General features: G+C 44.1%; 1 pseudogene; it reads right to left on the bottom strand.

The window, feature by feature from the left end:
- Positions 1-8,569: 8,569 nt before the first annotated feature.
- On the bottom strand, positions 8,570-10,869 carry LOC123142237 (uncharacterized; annotated as a pseudogene).
- Between the last annotated feature and the right edge of the window lie 3,704 nt (positions 10,870-14,573).

The raw sequence follows: 14,573 nt of genomic DNA, 5'->3' as shown, positions 1-14,573 counted from the left end.
AAAGGGGGGCATTGGTCCCGGTGTGTGCCACGAACCGGGACCAAAGGGTGGCATTGGTCCCGGTTCATGCCACCAACCGGGACCAATGGCCTTGCACAGCGGCGTGGTGGTGGGAGTTTAGTCCCACCTCGCTAGCTGAGAGAGAGCCGCACCTGTTTATAAGGTGCGGTGCGCCTGTGCTGTCGAGCTCTTCTCTAAAGCAGGCTTACGGGCCTAACCTCTCTGTACATGCCTGTGGGCCTACTGGGCCTTCTGTGGGCCTGAATCCTGGCCCATGGATGGGTTTCTAGTCGTATTCAGGCCGTGATGGCCTAGTAGGTGGCATAATTTTTATTTTTTGCCTGTTTTTTGTTTTCTTTTTTGCTTTATTTATTTTGTTTTGTTTCTACTTACAACAGAAAACTTATTTATTTTATTTTATTTTGTTTCTAATTACTTATTTATTTTACTTTATGATAATTCTTTTTGCTATTAAAGTTTCTAACAAAAAAAGTTATTTATGAAAATTATTTTTGCTTTCAATGATTTTGAACAGAAAATACTTCGATAATTTTAGTTGCATCAATTTTATATAATTTTAGTTTCAATAATACTAGAGGTTGCTTATAATGTTTTGAACAGAAAATACTTTGATAATTTTAGTTTCATAAATTTTATTTATGTTATTAAAGTTTATTTTATTTTGTTTCTACTTATATATTTTATTAAAGTTTATATTATTTTGTTTCTAATTACTTATTTATTTTATTTGTTATTTTTCATGCACCATTTTTCATGCATTTACTGATTATTTTGAGCTATAAGACCCTAAAATTGAAAAACATTTCAAATGAACTCTGAAAAGGTTGAAAGTTGGCATGGTATCATCATTTCATCCACATAGCATGTGCAAGAAAGTTCAGAGGGTTACGGCAAAAACTGGATGCACTTCGTGTACAAAACGGACAATCTCTTTCGAAGTATCATGATTTCATACGGAAACTCGTCTGTTACAAAGGGATTTCATTTTTTTAAACTTATTTGAACTCCTGACTTTTTGTGTGTTCAAAATGCACCATTCAAAGTCACATCATCAATTTTCAACCCTTTCTGACTTCATTTCTTATTTTTCATGCATTTACTAATTATTTTGAGCTATAAGACCCTAAAATTGAAAAGCATTTCAAATGAACTCTGAAAAGGTTGAAAATTGGCATGGTATCATTATTTCATTCACATAGCATGTGCAAGAAAGTTGAGAGGGTTACGGCAGAAACTGGATGCACCTCGTGTACAAAACGGACAATGGTATCATACTCGTCTGTTACAAAGTTGGCATGGTATCATCATAATAGTTGCGGGAGAAAGTCTTCACTTTTTCTTCGCTTGTGTCATTTGCTTATTGCGCCGTAAACATGGATAATCTTCATCGTTTATCAGGATGCTTGGGTCAGCCTTGACTTTGAAGGGAGGAATTTCATGAAACTTTTCATAATCTTCAGACATGTCTGTCTTGCCCTTCACTCCCACAATGTCCCATTTTCCTGAAAGAACTATGTGGCGCTTTGGCTCATCGTATGATGTATTCGCTTCCTTATCTTTTCTTTTTCTCGGTCTGGTAGACATGTCCTTCACATAGATAACCTGTGCCACATCATTGGCTAGGACGAACGGTCCGTCAGTGTACCCAAGATTGTTCAGATCCACTGTTGTCATTCCGTACTGTGGGTCTACCTGTACCCCGCCTCCTGACAGATTGACCCATTTGCACTTAAACAAAGGGACCTTACAATCATGTCCGTAGTCAAGTTCCCATATGTCCATTATGTAACCATAATATGTGTCCTTTCCCCTCTCGGTTGCTGCATCAAAGCGGACACCGCTGTTTTGGTTGGTGCTCTTTTGATCTTGGGCGATCGTGTAAAATGTATTCCCATTTATCTCGTATCCTTTGTAAGTCAATACAGTCGAAGATGGTCCCCTGGACAACGAGTACAACTCATCACAAATAGTGGTGTCACCTCTGGGACGTGTTTCCAACCAACTGCTGAAAGTCCTGATGTGTTCACATGTAATCCAGTCGTCACACTGCTCCGGGTGTTTGGAGCGCAGACTGTTCTTGTGTTCATCGACATACGGGGTCACCAAGGTAGAGTTCTGTAGAACTGTGTAGTGTGCTTGAGACCAAGAATATCCGTCCCTGCATATTATTGAGTTCCCTCCAAGCGTGCCTTTTCCAGTCAGTCTCCCCTCATACCGCGATTTAGGGAGACCTATCTTCTTAAGGCCAGGAATGAAGTCAACACAAAACCCAATGACATCCTCTGTTTGATGGCCCATGGAGATGCTTCCTTCTGGCCTAGCGCGGTTACGGACATATTTCTTTAGGACTCCCATGAACCTCTCAAAGGGGAACATATTGTGTAGAAATACGGGCCCCAGAATGACAATCTCGTCGACTAGATGAACTAGGACGTGCGTCATGATATTGAAGAAGGATGGTGGGAACACCAGCTCGAAACTGACAAGACATTGCGCCACATCACTCCTTAGCCTTGGTATGATTTCTGGATCGATCACCTTCTCAGAGATTGCATTGAGGAATGCACATAGCTTCACAATGGCTAATCGGACGTTTTCCGGCAGAAGCCCCCTCAATGCAACCGGAAGCAGTTGCGTCAAAATCACGTGGCAGTCATGAGACTTTAGGTTCTGGAACTTTTTCTCTGGCATATTTATTATTCCCTTTATATTCGATGAGAAGCCAGTCGGGAACTTCATACTGAGCAGGCATTCAAAGAAGATTACTTCCTCTTCTTTCGTAAGAGCGTAGCTGGCAGGACCTTCATACTGCTTCGGAGGCATGCCGTCTTTTTCGTGCAAACGTTGCAGGTCCTCCCGTGCCTCAAGTGTATCTTTTGTCTTCCCATACACGCCCAAGAAGCCTAGCAGGTTCACGCAAAGGTTCTTCGTCACGTGCATCACGTCGATTGAAGAGCGGACCTCTAGGTCTTTCCAGTAGGGTAGGTCCCAAAATATAGATTTCTTCTTCCACATGGGTGCGTGTCCCTCAGCGTCATTCGGAACAGCTAGTCCACCGGGACCCTTTCCAAAGATTACGTGTAAATCATTGACCATAGCAAGTACGTGATCACCGGTACGCATGGCGGGCTTCTTCCGGTGATCTGCCTCGCCTTTGAAATGCTTGCCTTTCTTTCGACATTGATGGTTGGTCGGAAGAAATCGACGATGGCCCAGGTACACATTCTTCCTGCATTTGTCCAGGTATATACTTTCAGTGTCATCTAAACAGTGCGTGCATGCGTGGTATCCCTTGTTTGTCTGTCCTGAAAGGTTACTGAGAGCGGGCCAATCGTTGATGGTTACAAACAGCAACGCGTGCAGGTTAAATTCCTCCTGTTTGTGCTCATCCCACGTACGTACACCGTTTCCATTCCACAGCTGTAAAAGTTCTTCAACTAATGGCCTTAGGTACACATCAATGTGCAGGTTAAATTCCTCCGGGTTGCTTAGGGCCTTGGATGAGAACTGGCATCATAATGAAGTTCCGCTTCATGCACATCCAAGGAGGAAGGTTATACATACATAGAGTCACGGGCCAGGTGCTGTGACTGCTGCTCTTCTCCCCGAAAGGATTAATGCCATCCGCGCTTAAACCAAACCATACGTTCCTTGGGTCAGCTGCAAACTCAGCCCAGTACTTTCTCTCGATTTTTCTCCACTGCGACCCGTCAGCGGGTGCTCTCAATTTCCCGTTTTTCTTACGGTCCTCACTGTGCCATCGCATCAACTTGGCATGCTCTTCGTTTCTGAACAGATGTTTCAACAGTGGTATTATAGGAGCATACCACATCACCTTCGCAGGAACCCTCTTCCTGGGGGGCTCGCCGTCAACATCACCAGGGTCATCTCGTCTGATCTTATACCGCAATGCACCGCATACCGGGCATGCGTTCAGATCCTTGTACGCACCGCGGTAGAGGATGCAGTCATTAGGGCATGCATGTATCTTCTGCACCTCCAATCCTAGAGGGCATATGACCTTCTTTGTTGCGTATGTACTGTCGGGCAATTCGTTATCCTTTGGAAGCTTCTTCTTCAATATTTTCAATAGCTTCTCAAATCCTTTGTCAGGCACAACATTCTCTGCCTTCCACTGCAGCAATTCCAGTACGGTACCGAGCTTTGTGTTGCCATCTTCGCAATTGGGGTACAACCCTTTTTTGTGATCCTCTAACATGCGATCGAACTTCAGCTTCTCCTTTTGACTTTCGCATTGCGTCCTTGCATCGACAATGACCCGGCGGAGATCATCATCATCGGGCACTGGTTCCTCTTGATCTTCAGCAGCTTCCCCCCTTGCAGCATCATTGGGCACATCGTCTGGTTCCTCTTGATCTTCAGTAGCTTCCCCCGTTGCAGCATCACCGTATTCAGAGGGCACATAGTTGTCATCGTCCTCTTCTTCTTCACCGTCTTCCATCATAACCCCTATTTCTCCGTGCCTCGTCCAAACATTATAGTCTGGCATGAAACCCTTGTAAAGCAGGTGGGTGTGAAGGATTTTCCGGTCAGAGTAAGACTTCGTATTCCCACATGTAGGGCATGGACAACACATAAAACCATGCTGCTTGTTTGCCTCAGCCACTTCGAGAAAATCATGCACGCCCTTAATGTACTCGGAGGTGTGTCTGTCACCGTACATCCATTGCCGGTTCATCTGCGTGCATTATATATAATTAAGTGTGTCAAAAACCATTACAGAACATCATGAATAGATAATTAAGTGACCAAATTAATAGAAGTTCATCATCACATTAAAACCAAAGTACATACATAGTTCTCATCTAACAACATATATATAGCTCTGCATCTAATTAATTAAACCATAGATTGAAACTATGTAAAACATTTCAATGCGAAAACAAATGCGATCATAATCGCAACCAAGGTAACAATTGATCCAACGGCATAATGATACCAAGCCTCGGTATGAATGGCATATTTTCTAATCTTTCTAATCTTCAAGCGCATTGCATCCATCTTGATCTTGTAATCATCGACGACATCCACAACATGCAACTCCAATATCATCTTCTCCTCCTTAATTTATTTTTATTTTTTCCTTCAAGTAATTGTTTTCTTCTTCAACTAAATTTAACCTCTCGACACTAAGGTCGGTTGGAATTTCCGGTTCAACCACCTCCTAGATAAATAAAATCTATGTCACGTTGGTCAGCATATTTGTCATAAACAATAAATGAACCAAATAGTTATAAAAAGATAATATATACCACATCCGAATCATAGACAGGACGAGGGCCGACGGGGGCGGATACCAAAACCATTGCACTATGTAATAAGAAGGAATAATAAAAGTAACAAAATTAGACAAGTATCTATCTAAAGTAAGAATTTTTTTTTCTTTCAGAAAGAAGATAAGAACAAGAGGCTCACCACGGTGGTGCTGGCGACGAGATCGGCACGGGCGATCGACAGCGGTGAAGACGGGGACGGGACGTGATAGACCGCTAAACCTAGACAAATCTCGGGAAAATGGAGCTCGGAGGTCGAGTTTCGAGAGGAGAAAGATTAACTAGTGTGGCTCAGACATTTCATCGAACACCTCATGTGCATAGGAGGTGAGCTAGAGCACCCAAATGCCCTCCCCTCGCCGGCCAGAAAAAACAGAGCACTGTGGAGTGCTCTGCTATGGCGATGGGGTATATATAGGCAACTCATTGGTCCTGGTTCGTGGCACCAACCGGGACTAAAGGGGGGCATTGGTCCCGGTTGGTGCCACGAACCGGTACCAATGCCACCCTTTAGTCCCGGTTGGTGGTACCAACCGGGACCAAAGGCCTTGTGCTGCCCCGCGTCAAAAGTTTAGTCCCACCTCGCTAGTTGAGAGAGCTCGAGAGTGGTTTATAAGCGCTGCTGCGCCCACCCTCTCAAGCTCCCCTCAACTGCAGGCTTTCGGGCCTAACCGTTCTCTTTGCCTGTGGGGCCTACTGGGCCTTCTGCGGGCCTGAATCCTGGCCCATGGATGGGTTTCAAGTCGTATTCAGGCCGTGGTGGCCCAGTAGGTGGCATAATTTTTTCCCTGTTTTTTGTTTTCTCTTTTGCTTTATTTATTTTGTTTTGTTTCTACTTACAACAAAAAACTTATTTATTTTATTTCATTTTGTTTCTAATTACTTCTGTATTTTACTTTATTTATTTTATTTTTATTTATTTTACTGCTGCTATTTTTATTTATTTTACTGCTGCTATTTTTATTTATTTTATTAAGGTTTATTTATTTTATTTACTATAGTTTATTTTATTTTATTACGATTTATTTATTTTTATTTATTTTATTAAGGTTTATTTATTTTATTTACTATAAAAAATGAACATAGATGCGCCTATAGAGAAAATTCAACCTAAATTCATAATAAATTTCTATGAAATTCAAAGAAATTTACTCTGAATTTAGGTCAAATTCCCTGTATAAGGGCATCTATTTTCACTTTGAGAGGGGCTCAACAAGGCAGAGAGGGACGGGCTTATAAACCGGTGTGAGCGCCCTTCGGTTGGCGAGGTGGGACTAAACTCTGACCGCAACTAGGACCAACCCTTTAGTCCCGGTTTGTGGTATGAACCGGGACTAAAGGGTGAGCCTCTGGTCCCAGTTCAAGCCAGCAACCGGGACCAATGGTGGTGGGCCAGGAGCGAGGCCCATTGGTCCCGGTTTGTCCCACCAACCGGGACCAAAGGGGCCGGACGAACCGGGACCAATGCCCCCACGAGGCCCGGCAGGCCCCTGGCCGCACGAATCGGGACCAATGCTCACATTAGTCCCGGTTCGTGACTGAACCGGGACTAATGTGAATATTGCCCTATGACCAAAGCCCAGTTTTCTACTAGTGGACCCTTTTTCTACTAGTGCACTAGGGCCCACCATCGCCGGATCCTACAGCCGCAAATCACCGAGACGACAAGAGAGGCAGCAAGACAAAGCGGAACCTCCAGATCTGACGCAACAGAGCACCGCGTCACGGCCAGACTCCACCAGCGACCCACTGCTCGCGTGGCCGAGCACGCTGGCCACCTTCGCCTGCAGACATCGCTAGCCGCCGGACGCCGCCGCCTTGCCGGAAGGGTCGCCGCCCAAGGATCCGCAGGCTACCGATGCGATATTCCGGTCCGTAGGCCGACGGGATTGATCCGGGCACCGAGATCCCCGCTGCCACCTTCCCCGGTGCCTGCGCGGGCTTTGCCGATGGCCAACTCCGGCGGCGGCGAGGGAGGGAGGGGGATGAGGGGAGGTGGCACGGCGAAAGATCTGATTGCCCCCGAGTCGCCCGGGGGGCGACCCCAACATATTTAGATGGTGAAGCCTCATTATTCTATTAGACTAATGAGATTTGCTTACCTCCAGCTAATGACATTTGTTTACCTCCTGATTGTGGTATGGATCAAAGTAAATGTACTCGGGAGTTTTGTTGGAGATAACACACAGTCAATTTTTTAGTTGTAGCTCGGAAGTATTCTTCCCTTGCAGGAGAAGCGGAGGTGGTGGCCTATATATTGGAGCTTTAAATCAGTTGGTTCCACAAGTAAATGGCCACATAATCCTCTTGTTTGTTGTCCAAACTTTGAATAAATGTCCTCCTCCATTTTTATATACAAGGCCACAAACTCAAATTACAGATACCAAACTAAAATTTAATGCATATTTGACAAGCCAACTTTTCTTTATGTTTACCGGGATCATTAATATGCAACATGCATGCAAGGAAACTGAGTGAAGGAAGTAGCTAGTGTCGTTATGACTGCATGCATGCAAGTATTAAACAAGTTATAGTACTGTTGGTGGCTTTGTATTGATGTAAAACGTATATTTCATAGTGACCTTGTATATAAAAATGGAGTGAGTAAGTAGGAGGATCGCGAAAATCCTTTTCTGAGCTCGGGCTCATCTGCACCCGTGTTGAATAAAAAATTCGAAAAAATACTAAAAATATTTCAAAAAAAATTCCCATGGTAGACAATTTGGTGCATGGGGTCCGACCCAATTTTTATATGATTTGGACAACTGAACAACTCTCGGCAAAAAAGAAAATTTCGGGGTCTGTAAAACAATTTACTGTTCATGTACTGTTTTGACCCGATTTGTCTTTTTTGCTGAGACTTACTCAGATGTCCAAATGAGTTAATATTTGGAGCGAACCTCACGCAATAAATTTTCTACCATGGAAATTTTTTTTGGAATTTTTGGAAATTTTCTAGTATTTGTTTTGAAATTTTTTTCTGATCAGGTGCAGATGAGCCTGGGCACCGAATCGCTGCACTCGGAGGATCGATCTTACTTACCCGTGTACCGTTATAGTCATGTATCATTCTTAAGTATTGTTGTCAAATAACAATCATTTATTCATTGATTTTGCTAATCCTTTTAAGAGAGTCAAATTGCAGAGTAAAACACTAATTTTAGGCAATATTGTCCACAGTAACGTATGGGAGATCATCTAGTAAACATGGTTTTGTGAGTCGACATTTGCTTATCTGAGTTCACTGAATAACAATCCTTGAAGTAAATCATTTCGTCTGGCAGCGTCTACTTCGGAATAGTCGCCGTGACGAGGAAACCATCGCCGTCAGGCATAACGACGACGAGCCCTTCGTCTCCGCCCGCCACAATTCTGTACGACACATGCACGGGGTTGACGTCCCTGAGAGTCACCTCCTCCAGCCTCAGCTCGCTCCACCCCGCGGCTTCCAGCGCATGGCCGGCGCCACCCTTCTTCAGGCCATCCGCCGTGAGCGACGTCTCGACGATCGTCGCTCCACGGGCGGAGTCTCAGGGGGCGACGACGAGCGTGAACCGCGACACCCTGTCCACCTCGAGCTCCTTGCTCGCCTGGTCGATACATGCCGCAGCGAGCGTGCGGAGGTCGCCGGTCGCGGCGCCGGCAGTGGTCCTGAAGAGCACGGTCTGGGCGTGGACACCGTCGGCGGCGACATTGTCGATGGGGAAGGACCTGTTGCGCTTGGAGCAGATCTCCGGCCGCTCGAAGTATGCCATGTACTGCATCATCGGCCTGAGGACGAGCTTGTTTTGCTCCTTGATCTCCTTGTGCGTGCGCGCCCAGGTGAGGAGGAACCTCGCCAGCGACAGCGGGTCACACAGCAGCACCGTGCAGCTCACTCCCATGGCGTATCCCCCGTCCTGGAATCGATTCAGCTGTAGTGGACAGGGGATCAGGGCTTCAGGGCATCAAAATGCATGCACTTGTTTTTTTTTGGCTAAACAGAAGTACTCGTATTTAATATTACTACGTTATTACTAGAGTACTATTACTCTTTACAGTGGAGTATAATCCTGGTGCTCGCATTATTTCTGGATTTATTTTAGAATTTCCGGCGATGCGCTTTCAGTTGGAGGGGACGTTCCCGTCGACGATGAAGCCTATAGTGACTTCGTAAATCTTAAGATGATATGCTGGCTCCCTCTCTCGAAGATGCTCATAGAGGTAGGATGTGTGCGCGTCCATACATAAGGGTGAGTGTATGTGCGTATGTATGAGCGCTTGCGTCAATAATGTGTTAAAAAAAGATTTTAGTATAAACCAACTGTCACTCATGAACATGTCCACTCAACTGTGTATTGTACTAAATCAATTCTATTTGTAGCGCAATTTGAATATGCTATACTATGTTTGTGGCAAAAGACATATAATTTATTAGTTATATTTTTTATTCAAACAGACGTGCACAGACCCATGTCTCAAAAATCCACACTGAAGTTTGTAGGCCTAACTGACGAACTAGGTGTATGTGGACGCAGCTTCAATGACTTACTGTACCTGTCTTTGGGGCATGACAGCTGGGCCCAACATATCATACACCCAAAGGCCGATGCAATTAAGTCACAGAAGCTCAATCCGTGTGTGTAGCTGTGGTGTGAGTGAGGTTGGTTTAGAGTTCAGATACTAATGTTTTACGGTAATTGAGAGGCTTCATATTTTTTAAAGGCAACCTCTCTTGAATTGTATCGAACTCTTTTATGTGGCTTTAATTGAAATGGGTAACACATTTCATCATAAATCTTTTAGCTAATTCTTACTATTAAAGTTTTTGGACATCCAAATGAAGTGTGCAAATTTAGCAAGTTGTTAGTGTCTACTTTTGTAAATCATGATGTATTTCAATGTATTTTAGTACTAGATATATCAGTTTGAGCGAAAATTAATATAGGACGGTGGGAGTGTTTGAGAATGATATAATGGTTAGACGTTGATCTAAAAGTTGAGAAACTGACCAAATTCAAGAAGAAGAAAAATCAGAAACTTCGCAAGTATCCCAATGCGCGTGCAAATACCTGCATGAAGAGGAGCGAGCACATATCAGGATCCTCGGCGCTCACGTCGACCCACGGCGCCAGCGCGGCTTCCTTCCGCGCCCGGTCCTTGTCCGCCAGGAAAGCCTCCATGCTCATCTCCACCGTCGCCTGCTGGAACCTCACCCCTGCGTCGTTCAGCTAGCTTCACCTCCCACGACCCGTCCCCGTCGGCCCGGCGCCGGAGCCTGCCCGCCATCTCCGGGAAGAAGCACAGCGCCTCGCCCAGCGACTCCCTTACCCATATACCTTCCTCCCACGGCGCGTCATCGGCGCTGTAGTACAGCACCACGCGGAGGCGCCACTGCAGCGCGGTCTCCGGGAGTGGCGGCGCGGTCACAGCGATGTGGCGCGTCCTGTCTGGCTCAATGGCGCGAGTCGGCAAGCCCGTCTGTATGGACTCGATGTGCACCTGTGGTGTCGCTGGCGTGGCTGCCATTTTTGGAGCTCAGTCGGCTGCGTGCGGCTCGCCGGTGTGTGGTGGGTATCGCAGCTCGCCCAAGGGTATAGTTGTTGTACTACTTAGGGATGTCTGGAACAGAGGAGGTCTCCTATTTATTATACGGGCTTTGCCACCTGATAGTGTAAAAATAATTTTATTGCGGTCATGCATGTCTACCTTAGTTTCAGTAAAAGATGCAAAGAGAAATACCTAGAATGAAGAATGGAGGGAAAAAACTTGCAATTTTTTTTAATTCCCTCACTTCAAAACTGTTCAATTAACACCCTTGTTTTTTTTTGTTAATCCGAAAACATATTAACGCATATTGTCAAGCTTGAAAATAAAATGAAATAACACAGCATTCTAAATGATTAATTTCATCATCTCGCTTCCATGTGGATGTCTTTCTCCACCTTGTTGGTCAGTATGCCCACTGAATGAAACGTGCAACAACTATCACTGGTGGCTTCTCTTTAAACATCATCAATCATAGAGCTTTATTTGCATGTAGCAACCTTTGTCCTAGTAAGAATGACATGAAGAGTGCAATCCCTGCATGCAATCAACCATGAAATCAAGTGTCCCACAATCCCACTCTAATTAGTAGTTTTATTTTGTGTTGGACTTCATTTAGGAGACAATCAACCATACAGACCCCCAACCAACATGGTCCATTAAATCTAGTTTCCCACATTTCTGTATGTGCTCATTGAAACTATTGTGCTCATTTCTATAGTACAATTCAATATGAAACCACCAAACAAGTATCTCTATTTTCAAAAGTAAAGAAAAAACAATACAATTCACATAGGCAACACTGATATTTATTTTACAATTGTGTAGGTATACGTGCAAATCCACGAAGACAATGGACAAGATTCACCAGGGAGATAAGGAACAGCCGAGATACCTTGGAAGATCCAGCAATCGTTGGAGCAGAGGAGGAGGCAACAACTGCCGCCGGGCCAGGTTGATGCAGTGCTTGGAATCCATCTGAGCTCCCATTACTGACACCCAACCCTGACTCGTAGAGGAATTCCAACCTCTCCTGCCCCCCTGCAAACAATGAAACCACATGCACATCAATCTAGTTTGGGTCTAGTAATGGATTACATGCTGGCTCTATTGTGCTTGCTGGAACTGGGAAAGTATGCTTTCTTGAGCTCTTCTATAGTTCAGAACTATTCATTTTGAAAAAGAAAATAATGCATGTCCTCTGCATCAATTGATGCATAAAATCATATTTTATTGTATATATCAAGTCATACAAAAAGTAATAATAAATGTAAAACAACAAGGCTTCGGCAACATCAATGGAAATTACATAATACACCTATGCAGCTTCAATGCTATTGCTGGACTATCTTCCAAACCGACTGAACATAGACTTGGTTACCAGCTCCAATTGGTTGCACCCAGAAACATGAGAATCCCGCAACTCCACACGTTGAAGTGAGGTCCACATATGGATCTAGAACATAGCGGACACGATAACCTTCAAGAAATTTGTATTGTTAAACACAATATGAACTTTTTGTTGACAGGATAACCAGCAAGTAATTTAATTTGTTGTTGTTGTTAAACACAATATGATTAAGACATATTCATATAGCCCAATATAAAGCACACACTCCGACCCGAATTTGACCTTAAGTGGTCTACAAACCATTGCCAACCAATTCCTGAACAAGTTCGCAATACTAGTTGCAGGTGATAGGTTAAAAGCCTCAAACGGTACCTGACACACCATGCGGGCAAACGGGCATGAATGGAACAAATGCTAGATTGCTTTCTCGCCGTCACAAAAACAACACTTCTTACTGCCATTATGTGATGTTTGACCAAGTTGTCTTTAGTTAAAACAACGCTTCGGCACAAGTATCAGTCAACATTCTTAAGTTTCAACTGCACTAGTTTCCAAATAAAGTTATTGCGACAGTGACCATTATCGTTCATGAGATCAGAGTCATCAACTTAACTTAAATTAAGGACCCTAAGGTACGCAACTTCCACTGCAACATATCTAATCCAGTGTTAGGTGCATCGACATCAACCGATGGACCAAGTGCAACCATGTCGTCCACTTCCAGTCATCGCCCTCCGAAAGCCAATATTCAACAGCGCACTTGACAACACCTCCCCTAACAACACATGTTTTCTCTGGACAATATAGGACGAAGTTTAATTCTACCTCGAAAAATCTAGTTAGTTTAAACTTCATAATCATCGATTAATTCTATGTCGATGGATCGACAGCGATGCGTCTCAACATACGCTTTCACATTAACTAAACATAATTGCTAGCCACTCATCCACCGCATTCATTAGTCCAAGAAAATTTTGCACCATAGCACCACAGATCTTTGTTCCCCAGCACTCAGCACTCTCGTACCACTTGTTTAGACACTACAACACAATCATTTAGTATTGGTACAGCTTCACTCACAGTCGCAGGTCCCAGACACCACCAACTGTCAAGGTTGGTGGTAGATTGTTGGTGCAGTCACTGGTAGAAAAAAGCCCTTTAGTCCCGGTTCGCAACAGCCTTTAGTCCCGGCTGTGCAACCGGGACTAAATATGCGCGACTAAAGACCCCCCTAGTCGCGCCTCTTACGGACCGCGACTAAAGGCTTTAGTCCCGGTTCTTGTGGCTGACCGGGACTAAAGGCCCGTCCACGTGGGCGCCCGTGGTCCGTCGGTGCGGAGGACCTTTAGTCCCGGTTCTCGTGGCCAACCGGGACTAAAGGCCTCCTCCGCAGGTTTAGGGTTTTAGCCCCCCTAAACCTGGTTTCTTTTTAATTTGGAGTGTTTTATTTCTTTTATATTTTATTTTGTGTTTTATTTTAATTTTGATGAAGTTTCAGTACACATATTCTATGCTACTATATACATGCATATGAAATTTCAAACAAGAAGAATTCAAGAGGAATATATAATATATATTCAATCTCGGGTGACCATATACAACTTCGAACAAGTTTCCATACACAATTAGGATGGATGACCATATACAACTTCGAACAAGTTTCAATCTCGGGTATGCATATAAATTTCTTCGTCCTCGGTATAGTGTTCTCCTTTAGGATTGATGACTTCCCTCATGAAAAATCCTACTAATTCTTCTTGAATTGGTCGGAAGCGAGCTTCTGGACTAAGCCTCCTCCGCAAGTTATCCGTCGCATTCCGCACGCTATCCGATGCCTTCCGCTCAGAGGTGTGTCTCCGGATGTTCTCACAAACATAGTATCCACATAGATTGGTCCCCGGTGGCTGCTTATCCACATTAACTAACCTTCTGAGATCTAGCTCATGTTTGAATTCACCGACAATTTCTTCTGAGAACCGTCTCCAAACCCTAGAGGGCAAAGAAAATTAAATGAACAAGGGAGTTATTAGTTACTTTATATTAGGAAATGAACGAAAGAGACCGATCGATATAGAGCTCAAATGATTGAAAATAATTACTTTTGCAGCATTTTTCTCATGTCGGCCCAACGCTTTGGATCCGAATCCATAGAGTCCATGATTAGAACTCTGGAGGTGTGAAGTTCAATATTTAGCAGAATCCAGTGGAACCTGCGGACACGTTACATGCACAGTCATGCATAACTCATCGATTAGACATACCATGCATGGAGTAAACAAAAGAGAATGGGCACAAGAGAGAAACACTCACCCAAAATGGTAAGGAAATAGAATATGACTTTTGAGTTGATGCTTTCTAAGAAACTTGTACAAGTCTTTCTC

The sequence above is a fragment of the Triticum aestivum genome, chromosome 6D, assembly GCF_018294505.1.
Source record: "Triticum aestivum cultivar Chinese Spring chromosome 6D, IWGSC CS RefSeq v2.1, whole genome shotgun sequence".
Taxonomy (NCBI): Eukaryota; Viridiplantae; Streptophyta; class Magnoliopsida; order Poales; family Poaceae; genus Triticum; species Triticum aestivum.
Note: the sequence above shows the minus strand (reverse complement) of the source record. Positions and strands in the feature narration are given on the sequence as shown.